Source organism: Papio anubis, chromosome 20, assembly GCF_008728515.1.
Source record: "Papio anubis isolate 15944 chromosome 20, Panubis1.0, whole genome shotgun sequence".
In the NCBI taxonomy this organism is placed as follows: domain Eukaryota; kingdom Metazoa; phylum Chordata; class Mammalia; order Primates; family Cercopithecidae; genus Papio; species Papio anubis.
Window position 1 is genome coordinate 11,683,329 of NC_044995.1, and position 14,768 is coordinate 11,698,096.

The following is a 14,768-nucleotide window of genomic DNA, read 5'->3' on the forward strand; positions in this document are numbered from 1 at the left end:
CAGTATTAACATTATTAACCAGTATTAACATTAAAACAATTTTTTTTTAAGTATCTTCATGCTAAACGGTAAGTAGAGATTGCGTGTAGCCTCCCATCAGTTTATTCCAAATAGCAAACATTTACTGAGCCCTGAGTTAAGTTATTAACCATGTATTTTCTTTTTGTAAACCTTACAATTGAGCGGGCAAGTAATAATATTATCTCCGTATTTTTAATGTGAGGAAACTGAGGCCCAAGAAGACATGTAATTTTCCCAATATCAGGTATTCAGTACATTGGAGATTTGGAGGACAAGTTATTTATTGTGAAAAATGTATACCTTTTCCAAAGTTCAAACAATAATTCAGTGAACACATTTATTTTGCCCCAGAATTGCCAATGATGTTATGTCCTATGAGGTGGCCCCTAAGTATACACTTTGTCCATTTGGGGGATTTGAACTTTGACTACTTGGTTAAGATGGTGTCTACTAGATCTCTCCACTCTTTCTTCTTTGTAATTAATAAGTACTTTGTGGGGCAATTCCTTGCAATGTCTGAATAATATTAAGTCCCCCCACTTCACCCTCTAGTTTTAGCCTCCATTGACAATTATTCCTTGAATCTGTGATCACTGCTTGTGGGGATTCTATTTCTATTACTTCTTTATATTTTATACTTGTAAGTTGACACTCCTGTAAAGAACTTTACCCATCCATCCTTTTTCTTCTTTTTTTTTCTTTTTTCTTTTTCTTTGTTTCTTTTTTTTTTTTTTGAGAAAGAGTCTCACTCTTGTCTTCCAGGCTGGAGTGCAGTGGCGCGATCTCGGCTCACTGCAACCTCCACCTCCCAAGTTCAAGTGGTTCTCCTGCCTCAGCCTCCCAGGTAGCTGGGACTATGGTCGTATGCCACCACACCCAACTAATTTTGTTTTTTGGTTTTTGTTTTGTTGTTGTTGTTGTTGTTTTAGTAGAGATGGGGTTTCATTTTGTTGGCCAGGCTGGTCTCAAACTCCTGACCTCAGGTGATTCACCCGCCTCAGCCTCCCAAAGTGTTGAGATTTTTTTTTTTTTTTTTTTTTTTTTTTTTTTTTGGTAGTCTCGCTCTGTCACCCAGGCTGGAGTGCAGAGTAAGCGCGATCTCGGCTCACTGCAAGCTCCACCTCCCGGGTTCACATGCATTCTCCTGCCTCAGCCTCCCGGTGGCTGGGACTACAGGCGCCCGCCCTGCGCCCGGCCTAATTTTGCTTATTTTAGTAGAGCAGGGGTTCACTGTGTTAGCCAGGATGGTCTCGATCTCCTGACCTCTGTGATCCGCCGTCTCCGGCCTCCCAAAGTGCTGGGATTACAGGCTTGAGCCACGGCCTTGACCAAATGTTGAGATTATAGGTGTGAGCCACCGCGCCCAGCCCATCCTATCCTTTTTAAGTTAATTATTTTAGAAGCCACATGGACTGGAAGATTTTTATCGGCTGCATTATAATCTATTTCTCTCATTGTATTGGTGCTCACACTATCCAGTGTTAGCCTCTCCAAACTCAAGTAGGCTTGACTTTCTGATTTCTATCACAGAGCTCCTAAAACCCTTGGAATTTCCCGTGTGTTGAAATGTCTTTTGTTATTTTTAATGACTTTTTGATCACATCTCAGTTTATACCAATGAGATGGCTTAGGGTGGAGCCCCTAGACAGACTCAAGATGAAGCTGGTCACCAGAAAGATTAGAGAGTTGGAACTTTTGCCCCACTCACCAACCTCTGTGAAGGGGAAGGGATGGGGTGGCTCGACATGAAGCTCTGTAAAAACTCTTGGAGAACAAGATTTTAGCTTTCCAGATTGCTGAACACATTAGGTGTGCCTGGAGAGGGCATGGAAGCTCCACACCTCTTCTCACATATCTTGCCCCATGTATCTTTTTTATCTGGCTGTTTGTTTGTATCCTTTGTGACATCTTTTATTACAAAACAGTAAACATAAGCAAAGTTTTCCCTGAGTTCTATGAGCCATTCTAGAAATGAGTTCTAGGTGGTTGTGGGAACACCAATTCTAATGTAGTTGGTTAAAAGCACAGGCCACAGCCTGGTGATTGTGATTGGCATCTGAAGTGAAGGACAATTTTACGGGACTTAGCCCTCAACCTGCGGGATCTGACGCTTCAAGTTGATAGCATCAGATTTGAATTATAGGACATCTGCTGGTGTCTCCTGGAGAACTGGGATGGATGAAAAAGACCACTCATTTGAAAAAAAAACTCATTTTATTCAGCTGTTTTATAAGCCTAGAAGCCCTTCAAATGGATCATCCTTCATCGTCTATGATATAATGAATGAATTAATAGGAAAGAGATTTTCTCCTAAGGACCTGGATGATGATGTTTTTTCAGTAAGCCATGAGAGTATCCTCATCATCTCTCAAAGATCTAGAACTTGTCTGCCAAATACATGGTTTTTTGTTTTTTTTTTTTGAGATGGAGTCTCGCTCTGTCGCCCAGACTGGAGTGCAGTGGCGTGATCTCGGCTCACTGCAAGCTCCGCCTCCCAGGTTCACACCATTCCCCTGCCTCAGCCTCCCAAGTAGCTGGGACTACAGGTGCCCACCACCACGCCCGGCTAATTTTTTTGTATTTTTAGTAGAGACAGGGTTTCATAGTGATAGCCAAGATGGTCTTGATCTCCTGACCTCATGATCCACCCGTCTCGGCCTCGAAAAGTGCTGGGATTACAGGTGTGAGCCACCGCACCCAGCTACATGGCCTTTTAAATACTGGAGACAACCGAAAATTCATTGGACCTGATAATCGGCGTAATTTCTATTATTCCAAGTTCTTCAATTTGATTTGTCTAATGGAATAAATTGATGTCACCTTTGAAGTGGTATGAGGACCTGATACCTTCGGCCTTCTTCCCCCACTCCCAAACTTCGATAGATCTCCGAGTATGGGCTGTGGCCAATCGGCTGGAAGTGATTCCTCAAACTTGGAAAGATAGTAAAGAATATGGTCACACTTCCTTCAACGACCTGAGAGAAGAGATCCTGACACTCATGGCGATGGATAAGCACCCACCAGAGCTTCAGGTGGCGTTTGCTGACTGTGCTGCTGCTATCAAATCTACGTATGAAAGCCAGCCTGTCAGACACACTGCTCTGAATTGACCATCTATCTCTCTCAACTGTATAGCTGTCCTTTTTTTCTTTCTTTCTTTCTTTTCTTTTTTTTTTTTTTTTTTTTTTTTGAGACAGAGTTTCACTCTTGTCGCCCAGGCTGGAGTGCAATGGCATGGTCCCTGCTCACTGCAACCTCCGCCTCCCGGGTTTAAGCGATTCTCCTGCCTCAGCTTCCTGAGTAGCTGGGATTACAGGCGTCCACCACTATGCTGGCTCATTTTTGTCTTTTTAGTAGAGACAGGGTTTCGCCATGTTGGCCAGGCTGTCTCGAGCTCCTAACCTCAGGTGATCCACCCGCCTTGGCCTCCCAAAGTGCTGGGATTACCTACGTGAGCCACTGCGCCCAGCCAGCTGTCCTCTTTTTAAGAGCTGGGAGAATCCGGGAAGCCTGGAAAATGTTGGGGCTTTTTAGGAAGCATAACAAGATCCCTAGAAATGAGTTGCTGAATGAGTTTATGGGCAGTGCAAGAGTGTCTAACAGCCATTGAGGTGTCTCCCAGGCCATTGAGGTAGTCGAGCTGGCAAGTGCCTTCAGCTTACCTATTTGTGAGGGCCTCACCCAGAGAATAATGACTGACTTTGCCGTCAACCAGGAACAAAAGGAAGCCCTAGGCAAACTTAGCTGCATTGACCAGTGACAGTGATACTGACAGCGGCAGTGACAGTGACCACGACAGTGACACCAGTGAGGGCAAATGAAAGTGGAGATTCAGGAGCAACAGTGGCCTCACCATAGCTGCTGGAATCGCACCAGAGAACTGAGATATGCTAATATTTAACATCGTTCCAGAGAAGACAAGATACAGATTTGGTGAATTTGTCACTGTGAGATACAGACAGTACACAGCTGATTTAGGTAGATTTAAGCTCCTAATTTGCTACTTAATAACCATCTATTAATACACCATTAAAGGTTTAGCATTTAAGTAGCAACATTGCTGTTTTCAGACACATGATGAGGTCCGTGGCTCTTGTCATCAGCATAAGCCTGCACACCTACAGTGTTGGTGAGCTGACCTCATGCTGCCATCCTCGTGTGACTGCCCTGTCCCCGCTGCTGGGCTTGAGCCTGGGAGGCAGAGGCTGCAGTGAGCCATGATCCTGTCACTACACTCCAGTTTGGGCAACAAAAAAAAAAAGAAAAGAAAAAGAAAGAAGGTTTTAAAGATACCATTAAGTAGCCTATATCTCTAAACTCTGATCTGCTTCTCCTTACCTAATCCTTTTCTTTTTTTTTTTGATGGAGTCTCGCTCTATCACCAGACTGGAGTGCAGTGGCGTGATCTGGGCTCACTGCAACCTCTGCCTCCTGGGTTCAAGCGATTCTCCTGCCTCAGCCTCCCGAGTAGCTGAGACTACAGGCATGCGCCACCACACCTGGCTCATTTTTTGTATTTATAGTAGAGACAGGGTTTCACCATGTTGGCCAGGATGGTCTCCGTCTCCCGACCTCAGGTGGTCCGCCCACCTCTGCCTCCCAAAGTGCTGGGATTACAGGCGTGAGCCACCGCGCCCGGCCAATCCTTTCTTGTTACTTTCCTTTAACCCAGAGTTTCTCAATCTTGGCACTATTGATATCGTGGGATGGATAATTTTTGGTTTCAGTGGGACATCCTTTGAACTTTAATAACTTTAACAGCATCACTGGCCTCTTTTTAGGACATACCAGTGAGGCAGGATAGGGAGTCAAGGAGTGATCGTGTCCTCAGGACACAGCAACCATGGTGTCCATACAATCAACACAATAAGCGTCAGCATTCGCTCTGTAGTTCAGCTCATTCAAGCAAAGCTATCTTCAGCAGGGAATTTCCCCTGTAGGAGCATGTGCACTTTGATTTTACCTGTCCTCAGACACCCTTTGCTCATTATAATAGTAAAAAACAGGCCGGGCGTGGTGGCTCACGCCTGTAATCCCAGCACTTTGTGAGGCTGAGGTGGGTGGATCACCTGAGGTCGGGAGTTCGAGACCAGCCTGACCAACATGGAGAAACCCCGTCTCTACTAAAAATACAAAATTAGCCAGGTGTGGTGACACATGCCTGTAATCCCAGCTGCTCAGGAGGCTGAGGCAGGAGAATCGCTTGAACCCAGGATGCAGAGGTTGCAGTGAGCCAAGATCACGCCATTGCACTCCAGCCTGGGCGACGAGCAAAACTCCATCTCAAAACAGAAAAAAAGTAAAAAACACACCCATGGGGGGAGATGCCAATGAGACATGCGACGTATGAACAAATGTGTACAGCTACTGCACCTGGGCACCCAGCGGAGCACCCAGAACACGCTTATTAGTAACACCTCTTCCCACCTCCTCATGAATAATCATGGACGTCTCCCACAAAAGGAATCCCCTAACACCAGTCTTCGCTGTCTCATCCTTAGGAGCACCCCAGCCTGAATTCTCTCTCTCAGGGTGTATTGTCTATTTTTCACCTAATTTTCAAAATATTATTTTTGCTTTACAATAAATTACTCTGTGCTCCATCTCTTGCTGTGTGACTCTTGTTTAAGTTTTTTTAAACTAAGAAGACAAGAACTGAGCTATCACAACACCATCAACACCAGTAGCACCTCCCCTCCCGGATATGTGTTAGCAAAAAAATGTCTCTAGATTTTGCTAAATGATCCCTGGACCATGACTCTGACCCATTGCTTGCCTGGCTCCATCATGCTCCAGGAGGAGTGGGATTAAGTCTTTGAGGTTGTTAGGGCTTGTAAAGTTTGGGGGCTTTAAGTTGTACCTGCACCAATTTTGGAGGTGTACACGCACATTTGGGGATGCTAGGACTCTGTTCCTCCCTCAACCCCCAGACTTTTAAGGCACCAAGAAATATAAATATCATTTATTATTTTCCAGGCATGTGCCAAGCCCTTTTTATTTAATATTCTATACAAAATTTGAAAACTTAAAAACAAAAAACCTAAAGTGGAGATTTCCACCTCTGTTTTTTCAGATGAGAAAATTGAGAAATCCAAAGTTCTGAGACTCATTTTTTAAATTGAGTTCATATGTATTGAGTGTTTCTCATGTTGCCTGATGTCAATGGAGTTTCTGAGGTCTAAGAGGATGTGGGGAAAACATCGTTTCTTAGCTGAGTTGTAATTAATATTGAGAGCATTACGTTTATGTAGAAAAATCATTTTTCCTTAAATCCTCAAAGATAACAAACAAGGATAAAATTCATTTATAGGTTTAGTATTTTTCTGTTAAAATCGTTTACTCTTCTTTGTTTTTGGGTCAATGTCCAATTGGTTTACACACTTGGTAGTTGAAATTTACTTACTGAATACTGATATAATTTGTGGGTCCTGGTGGATATTTCGAAGTTGTCGTACAAACAGGACAATAGGTTCTCTCAACTCTTCAAACGTGTAACATGGTGTAACATGACAGACTTATAAGTCTTTTTTCTTCTTCTTCTTCTTCTTCTTTTTTTTTTTTTTTTTGGAGAGATCGGGTCTCGCTATGTTGCCAAGAATGATCTTGAACTCCTGGGCTCAAGGGATCCTCTCACCTTGACCTTGGGGGCCTCCCAAAGTGCTGGGATTATAGGCGTGAGCCACCACGCCTGGCCTCTTGCAAAGTCTTATAATGTCGTTTTTAAGCTCTTAACCTGCCAAGTGTGGGTGGCTCACGCCTGTAATCCCAACACTTTGGGAGGATGAGGTGGGAGGATCACTTGAGCCCAGGAGTTCAAGACCAGACTGGGCAATATGGCAAGAACCTGTCTTTACAAAAAACTAAAAAGTAAATTAGCCAGGCATGGTGGTACACACCTGCAGTCCCAGCTACTTGGGAGGGTGAGGTAGGAGGATTGCTTCAGCCTAAAAAGTCGGCCGGGCGCGGTGGTTCATGCCTGTAATCTTAGCACTTTGGGAGGCCGAGGTGGGCGAGTCAGGAGGTCAGGAGTTTGAGACCAGCCTGGCCAACATGGTGAAACCCTGTCTCTACTAAAAATACAAAAAAATTAACTGGGCATGGCGGCAGGTGCCTGTAATCCCAGCTACTCAGGAGCCCGAGGCAGAAGAATCACTTGAACCGGGAGGCAGAGGTTGCAGTGAGCCAAGATCACGCCACTGCACTCCAACCTTGGTGACAGAGAGAGACTCTGTCTCAAAAAAAAAAAAAAAAAAAAAAAAAAAGTCAAGGCTGCAGAAAACTGTGGTCACTCCACTGCAACAACACCCTGGGCAGCTGAATGACCTTTAATAAAATAAAAAAGCCCTTGAGCTACTCTTGTAAACCTAGTAAGACTTACACATTTAATAAATCAGATTATCTTGTAAGACTTACACATTTAATAAATCAGATTATCTTAAGCCTTTTGACATCCTAAATATAAGCTTATGCAGAGCAGCACCACACATGTAAAATACAAAAGTAACAAAGATAACTTCAATGTAATTTTTTTATTTAAACATTTTTTTTAAGAGTTGGGGCTTGCTCTGTTGCCTGGGATGGAGTGCAGTGGCAGGATCATTGCTCGCTGCGGCCTGAAATTCCTGGGCTCAAGTGATCCTCCCACCTCAGCCTCCCAAGTTTTGGGGATTACAGGTGTAAGCCACCATACTTAGCTCTTAACAACTTTTTTTTGTTGTTTTTTGTTTGAGACAGCATCTCCCTCTGTCATCCAGGCTGGAATACGGTGGCACCATCACAGCTTACAGCAGCCTCAACCTCCTAAGCTCAAGCGATCCTCCAGCCTCAGCCTCCTGAGTTACTGGGACGACGGTTGTGCACCACCATACCCAGCTACTTTTTAATTTTTTTTGTAGAGATGGTGTCTCACTATGTTACCCAGGCTGATCTCAAACTCCTGGCCTCATGCAATCTTTCTGCCTTGGCTTCCCGGAGAGAATTTTTCAGTCCATCATTTTTCAAGATTGTGAGCCAGGGTTCCATTAGATCTTACTGAGGTATCTCTAGTGTGTCTGCTATTTGCCAGGCATGGTTTAAAAGACGAGAGATACCAGGCCAGGGATGGTGGCTTACGTGTGCAATGCCAGCACTTAGAGAGGCCGAGGTGGGCAGATTGCTTGAGCCCAGGAGTTTGAAACCAGCCTGGGCAATGTGGCAAAAGCCCATCTGTAAGAACAAAAATAAAAATTAGCAGAGCATGGTGGCACAGCTCCAAGTAGTCCCAGCTATTTGGGAGGCTGAGATGGTAGGATCGATTGAGCCTGGGAGATCAAGGCTGCAGTGAACCAAGGTCACGCCACTGCACTCCAGCCTGGGTGACGGAGCAAGACCCTGTCTCAATAAACAAAACAAAACAAAACTTGGGATCTAGCAGTGAACAAAATCATCACTGACCCTTGCCCTCATGGAGCTAACATTGGGGAGGAAGAGTCAGAAAATAAACAATAATTGGCTGGGTGCTGTGGCTCACGCCTGTAATCCCAGCACTTTGGGAGGCCGAGGCGGGTGGATCACGAGGTCAGGAGATTGAGACCATCCTGGCTAACACGGTGAAACCCCATCTCTACTAAAAATACAAAAAAAAAAAAAAAATTAGCCAGGCTGGTGGTGGGCACCTATGGTCCCAGTTAATCGGGAGGTTGAGGCGGGAGAATGGTGTGAATCCAGGAGGTGGAGCTTGCAGTGAGCCAAGATCACACTATTGCACTCCAGCCTGGACGAGAGTGAGACTCTGTAAGAAGGGAAGGGGAGGGGAGGGAACAAATAGACATGAGAAGTTAATCAGTGCTATGACAAAAAGAAGGAAAAGTAGAGTAAGGTGGATCAGGGTGTCAGAGTTTGGGGAGTTGTTTGTTTGCAATTTTCATTAGAATGATCAGGAAAGAGTTTATTACGAATGTGACATAGACCAAAGTCCATAGGGAGAAGAGGGGCTGAGCCATGTGGAGATTGGGGTAGGAAGTGGATTTCCTGGCATAGGCTTTAAAACAAGCATATAATATCCAGGGCTGGGTGCTGTGGCTCACGCCTGTAATCCCAGCACTTTGGGAAGCCAACATGAGAAGATTGCTTGAGGCCAGGAATTCAAGACCAGCTTGGGCAACATATTAAGACCCCCATCTCTACTTTTTTTAGTCTTTTTTTTTTTCTCTTTTGAAACAGAGTCTCACTCTGTCGCCAGGCTGGAGTGCAGTGGCCCGATCTCGGCTCACTGCAACCTCTGCCTCCTGGGTTCAAGCAATTCTCCTGCCTCAGCCTCCTGAGTAGCTGGGACTACAGGCATGCACCACCATGCCCAGCTAATTTTTGTATTTTTAGTAGAGACGGGGTTTCACCATGTTGGCCAGGATGTTCTTGATCTCTTGACCTCATGATATGCCCTCCTCGGCCTCCCAAAGTGCTGGGATTACAGGCGTGAGCCACCGCGCCTGGTCTTTTTTTTTTTTTTTTATCTTAAAAAATAAATAAGCAAGTATATATCCAGTGAATGCATGAAACAGGAGGCTAGTGTGGATTAAAGCTAGAGGCAGTAAGAGACTGTTTTAACTCTGAGTTTGGAGCCATTGAAGTCATGACTTGCACAAAGACACATTCCAAATTTATGTTTTCCATTATATTTCTATTGTCATGTAAAAGACACCAAAAGTGTTATGGCTTAAAACAACACAAACACATTGTTTCAGATTTTCAGGAATTCAGTCACAGCTTAACTGAGTTGTCTGCTTCAAAACCTTACAAAGCTGCACTCAAAATGTCAGTCAGGGCTGGGGTCTCATGAGTGACTCAATTGGGGAAGGATTCACTTGGAAACTCATTGAGGCTACCACTAGAACTTATTTTCTTACAGTTGTAGGACTGAAGTCTTTTTCTTGCTGCTGGTGAAGGTTACCCTCAGCTCCTAAAACCTGCCTGCAGATGAATATGTAGGTCTACCAACATGGCTGCTTATTTCATCAAGTCTGCAGAGGAGGGAGAGAATCCAGCAAGATAGGCCTTACTATCTTATATAGCATAATCATGAATACACAGTCATGTATATCCCAGCACCTTTGGCATATTTTATTTGTTTAGAAGCAAGTTACAGGTCAGGCCCACACTCAAGGATACAAGTCATACGAAGGCTTGAACACCAAGAGGCAAGGGTTATGGGGCCCACACTGGTCATCCTAGAGTCTACCTGCTACGTATTTTCAAAGGCTCACTCAGGCTGCTGCAAGAACAGACTCCAGGTGGATTAGGACAGAAGCAGAGAGAACAGTTAGGAAGCTATTACAGGAATTCAGAAGAGAGATTTTGTAGGTCATATTAGGATGATGATAGCAGTGGAGGTGAAGAGAAGTCCTCCCTCTTCATATACATACATAATAAACTTGTATACAGAAACAATTTCAGAATTACAGAATAGCTGTAAGAATGGCACAAAGAAACTCTGTATACCCTTCACACAAATTTATTAATTGCTAATATAACGTTTGCTTTATCATTTTTTCTATTCCCACTATCCATTGATTTGTATTTTTCTGAATCATTCAAGAGGTTTACACTTTTTCTTCCTAAATATTTCAGTTTAAATTTCCTGAGAACAGACATTATCTTACACAAGCAGAGGACAATATCCAATATCATAGAATTTAACATTGCATTAATGGAGCCATATGCATATTACATCCTTCATAGGTAACCCACCATATGTAATATGATATAACAAAGGATCCATACAAGATTTGATCTGAATAGACAGAAATATGCCTTTTTTTTTTTTTTAAGACAGCATCTCACTCTGTTGCCCAGGCTGGGGTGCAGTGGCGTTATCTTGGCTCACTGCAACCTACGCCTCCTGGGTTCAAGCGATTCTCCTGCCTCTGCCTCCCAAGTAGCTGGGACTGCAGGTACCCACCATCACGCCCAGCTATTTTTTTTTTTTTGTATTTTTAGTAGAGATGGGGTCTCACTGTGTTGGCCAGGATGGTCTCGATCTCTTGACCTTGTGATCCACCCACCTCGGCCTCCCAAAGTGCTGGGATTACAGGCGTGAGCCACTGTGCCCAGCTGTGCCCGGCTAATTTTTTGTATCTTTTAGTAGAGACGGGGTTTCACTATGTTGGCCAGGCTGGTCTTGAACTCCTGACCTCGTGATCTGCCTGCCTTGGCCTCCCAAAGTGCTGGGAATACAGGCGTGAGCCACCCACCTGGCCTACAATAAAATTGAAAAAAAAAAAAGATTGAAAAAGAAATGGGCTTATGTGATTGCCGGGCACGCCAGCCCCAAATCTGTAGGCTACAGATCAGGCCAGCAGAATTGAAACGTGGACAGGAGCTGAAGGTGCAGTCTTGAGACAGAATTTCTTCCCCAGAGAACCCTGTTTTTCTCTTAAGGCCTTTCAACTGGTTAGATAAGAACCACCTACATTATGAAAATAATACTGATTGTAGATGTTAACCATTTCTACAAAATACCTTCATAACAATATCCTGGTCAGTGTTTAATAAAATTTCTGGGTAGTACCACCTAAACAAGTTTACAAATATAGTTGGCAATCATACTCTACCCCTTGTCACCTTAAACCATCTTTAATCTTCAAATAAATACAGCAAAAAAGGCTTATTTTGGCTGGGTGCAGTGGCTCACTCCTGCAATCCCAGTACTTTGGGAGGCTGAGGTGGGTGGATCACTTGAGGTCACACACACACACACACACACACACACACAGATATTTATTTCAAGGACTGAATTTATTTTATTATTTTTTGTGTGTGTTTGAAATGTTGCTGATTCTTTTTGTTTTGAGTCAGGAGAAATTTTTGTAAATCTTTCTGTCTCTATGAAACTTTTTTTTCTTTTGAGCTATTTATAGCCTTTAACAATTGAATATACATTTGTAAACAAAATTTGAGGGCTATTTCTCTCTCTGCCTGATTTCTCCAGAATTCAGAAACTATTTGTGAATATTCTTAATTCATGGCAATGTGGTTGTTTGCATATGTTCACTAAGAATCTGTTTTCTAGCTAGGTGTAGCATATGTTCAACAAGAATCTGTTTTCTAGCTACTTGGGAGGCTGAGGCAGGAGGATTGCTTGAGCCCAGGAGTTTGAGGCTGTAGTGAGCTATGATCATGCCGCTACATTCCAGTCTGGGTAAAAGAGCAAGACCCTATCTCTATTTTTTAAAATCCATCTTATTTTATAACACAATTGTAGGCACTGGGTATTTTCCCAAGGCTTTGACAGGAATGGCATATTTTTGACAGTGAGAGACTGCTTTGAGGAATTGAGACTGATTTTATGGGCCAGGCGTGGTGGCTCATGCCTGTAATGTCAGCACTTTCGGAGGCTGAGGTGGGTGGATCACAAGGTCAAAAGATTGAGACCATCCTGGCTAACATGGTGAAACCCCGTCTCTACTTAAAATACAAAAATTAGCCGGGCATGGTGGTGGGTGCCTGTAGTCCCAGCTACTTGGGAGGCTGAGGCAGGAGAATGGCGTGAACCCAGGAGGCAGAGCTTGCAGTGAACTGAGATAGCGCCACTGCACTCCAGCCGGGGTGACAGAACGAGACTCTGTCTCGGAAAAAAAAAAAAGACTGACTTTATGGAGCTGATGGGAGCTCTTGGAAGGACTGGCCTCATATCTTGTGTACACAGTTCCTTTGCAGGGTTCCTGGCCTGTAGTAAATACAGTGTCATTTTCTGATAGACCCAGGAACCTCAAGATGTTTTGGGGCCTCAAGAAAAGGGGGTTTCACCCAATTCATGCAGGTATTTGCAGGTGCAGACAGATCTTTGGCTGGGCTTGAGAGGTCTTTGGATGTCGAGTCTGAGAGATTCCTTGTGAAGGGTTCCGGCAAAGCCAATTTAGGAGGAATTGTATAAACGGTGATTCTTGCTGTACTTTGTTTGGATAAGTATGGTGGGACTGAAGCTTGTTTTGCAGGTAGGTTGTTCCTGCTATGATTTGCCTTTGATGGAAGTCAGGGACTAGAGAGAGAAAAACTGTGTTTCCAAAGAAAACTATAGTGCTGCTGGGTGCAGTGGCTCACACCTGTAATCCCAGCATTTTGGGAGGCCGAGGTGGGTGGATCATGAGGTCAGGAGTTCAAGGCCAGCCTGGCCAACATGGTGAAACCCCATCTTTACTAAAAATACAAAAATTAGCCAGGCGTGATGGTGGGCACCTATAATCCCAGCTACTTGGGAAGCTGAGGCAGGAGGATCACTTGAACCTGGGAGGCAGAGGTTGCAGTGAGCAGAGATCATGCCACAGAACTCCAGCCTGGGTGAAAGAACAAAACTCCATCTCAAAAAAAAAAAAAGAAAAGAAAACTATAGTGTTAGATTAACCTTCGAGTTCATCTGAGTGCCCACGTGGTAATCTATGGTATGCAGCCACCCGCAATACCCCTCCTCAGCATAAAGCAGCCAGAAAGATCATGTCCAGATTCCACGTGATCAAGGAATTGATAAATAGAAACCAGCTCCATTGTCCCATAGAATTGATATTTATGATTTCTTTTGAATAAACACATTATAGACATTGAGCCTCCTATTCCTAAAACTCGAGACACTTTTGTCTTATCTGATTTCCTTTTTCAGGAAACCAAGCATCAGCCTTCCCAGATAGTATAAAGAAACTGAAACTCACTGGATTACCACATCTGGAAAACGAGATTCTATACCCCTTACCCATCATGATTGCCTAACTGACCATCTGCTGCCTGTTGACCCATTCCTCTTCCTTACCCCTTCCTAATTCCTGTTTTCTCACACATAGTTACACTTCTTCCCTGATGTATAAACCCCTAGTTTTAGTCAGTTGAGGAAAGGGATTTCAGATTGATCTCCCATTTTCCTCAGCTGCAGCACCGAATAAAGTCTTCATCCCTGACAATACTCGTTGTCTCGCTGATTGGCCTTCTGTGCAGCAAACAGCAGGATCCAGATGCAAGGCCTGGCCTTTCTGGTAATACTGTCATCAACCATTTAATGATGTAGACTTGGTCCCTGGCTCATGCTCTGTGTGTTCTCTTCTCCATCTACATGCATTGCCTTGATGGTCTCACTCAGTATCATGACTTGAAATAACAGTGTAAGATAACTCCTGGCCGGGCGCGGTGGCTCAAGCCTGTAATCCCAGCACTTTGGGAGGCCGAGACGGGCGGATCATGAGGTCAGGAGATCGAGACCATCCTGGCTAATACGGTGAAACCCCGTCTCTACTAAAAAATACAAAAAACTAGCCGGGCGAAGTGGCGGGTGCCTGTAGTCCCAGCTACTTGGGAGGCTGAGGCAGGAGAATGGCGTGAACCCGAAAGGAGGAGCTTGCAGTGAGCTGAGATCCGGCCACTGCACTCCAGCCTGGGTGACAGAGCAAGACTCCGTCTCAAAAAAAAAAAAAAAAAAAAAAGATAACTCCTAAATTCATATATCCGTGCTCAAACCTTCCAACATTCAGTCATAAGTTGAACTGCCTGTGACAGAGATACTTTGTGCTTCTGTAGACATTTCAAACTAACCATCCTGAGCCTCCGAGCCTCCTCCACTTGCAGCCTCCCCACCTCAGAAGTGGGTAAATCCACGTTTTGTGTGGTCTGGGCCAAATACATGACTCCCTGCATCACATGGAGGCTGCACTCATCCAAAGAAAGCCCAAAAGAGGGCAGTTTGCGCACACAACGTGTCAGGGCAGGGCTTCCACTCAGTCATTAGGCTA

The 14,768-nt window shown here is 44.3% G+C and overlaps 1 pseudogene; it reads left to right on the top strand.

Moving 5' to 3' along the window:
* The first annotated feature begins 1,328 nt into the window (after positions 1-1,328).
* LOC101021966 lies at positions 1,329-4,426 on the top strand (annotated as a pseudogene).
* Positions 4,427-14,768: the final 10,342 nt, after the last annotated feature.